The sequence below is a fragment of the Muntiacus reevesi genome, chromosome 18 (genome assembly GCF_963930625.1).
Source record: "Muntiacus reevesi chromosome 18, mMunRee1.1, whole genome shotgun sequence".
In the NCBI taxonomy this organism is placed as follows: domain Eukaryota; kingdom Metazoa; phylum Chordata; class Mammalia; order Artiodactyla; family Cervidae; genus Muntiacus; species Muntiacus reevesi.
The window spans coordinates 42904449-42905732 of record NC_089266.1 but is presented as its reverse complement, the minus strand read 5'-3'; the positions used below and the strand labels follow the sequence as shown (position 1 = coordinate 42905732).

Sequence of the window (1284 nt, the reverse complement as noted above, 5' to 3'; positions counted from 1 at the left end):
AATCATATTAATTCCTAAGTTATCACACCCTAAAACTTGACAGAGATCATTGGGATATGCCAATACCTTTGGAAAATCCAGACACTGTATTCCGAAGATAAAAGCCCAAAAAAAGGAGCCCATCTTTGTTTGTTTTATGTCAACATCAAAACTGAGTACTAGGATCAATACAGCTGGTAATTTAAAAGCTTAACTTTATAGCCCTGGAAGCAATCTTTATGCTCATCAATACACACCCATTTTATGGATCATGTTCCTTCTTATCTGTATCAAAACTCATACTGAACAATGAGTTGTGGGTTGCAAAAGAGGACTTACTTTTGCACTTGTCTGTAAGTCTTTGTCCACAAATTAAACAAAAACAAACACAAGTGCTACTTTTGTTTTCTTTTAATAAGATGCTGACTGAAAATGAAAAGACTCTGAATCCAAAGCCCAGCTCTGCTACATTTTATCAAAAATTTATGGAATACAGTTTCTGAAACCTCAGCTTATCCAGCAGTTATCTTAATTTGGGCAGTAGAAAGGAGCTGGGCAAATATCCCTGATGATGGACCTCTAGGTAATTTCCAAGAATTAAATAGCCCTGTTCTTCTTTTTTTCCTCTGACAAGTCATTTTTCCCAGAGTACACATGGCCCCAGGATAGTTAGCTGATTTTTCCATTGTTCTCTTGGTAATGGGGCAGGATACATACTTGAATCCTGAATTATTTACTTATTATGATAATAATTACTCAAAATTCCCTCCCTATGTGTTTCTGGATAGAGTGAACCACAAAAGACATTCTTACATAGATTTGGGGTTTGGAAGCAAAAAGTAGCCCCTTCGTAGCTCACATTGTTGCTTACCTGCTGGCTTACCTGGTTGGCATGGGACGGTGGCTGGACCTACACCTGCTCAACCTTCCACTGAATCATTCTCCAGCTCTTGCAGTTCCTGAGCTAGATACACACTGAGGGGGACAGCTTTTCCTTGATCTATACCATCAGGGTCAGAGGCAGTGGGACCTGACATGGTTTCAGTCTGTCCTCAAGTTTTAGCTCAAGCTTGTAGGTTCCAGGTTGTGCTTGGTTTGCCTTTCTTTATATCTTTTTTAAAAAAGACTTATTGCTTTATTTTTGGCTGTGCTGAGTCTTTGATTACTGAAACTCTGATTACAAGAAAGTTTTAATAAAAAGCCAAGTCCATGCCATCTATTTGTAATAGGGCAGGCAAGAGGAAAGGAAATAGGAAAGGTTATCATTTGAGTTGGACAACAGAGTTCAGTTCTGGAGAGATTCCA

At 38.6% G+C, this 1284-nt stretch overlaps 1 non-coding gene across 1 annotated transcript; it reads right to left on the bottom strand.

Annotated features, from left to right (window-relative positions):
* Window positions 1-249: 249 nt before the first annotated feature.
* On the bottom strand, window positions 250-376 carry LOC136150449 (small nucleolar RNA SNORA40). The gene has a single exon (XR_010659870.1). It is a non-coding gene; the product is annotated as a small nucleolar RNA SNORA40 (small nucleolar RNA).
* Window positions 377-1284: the final 908 nt, after the last annotated feature.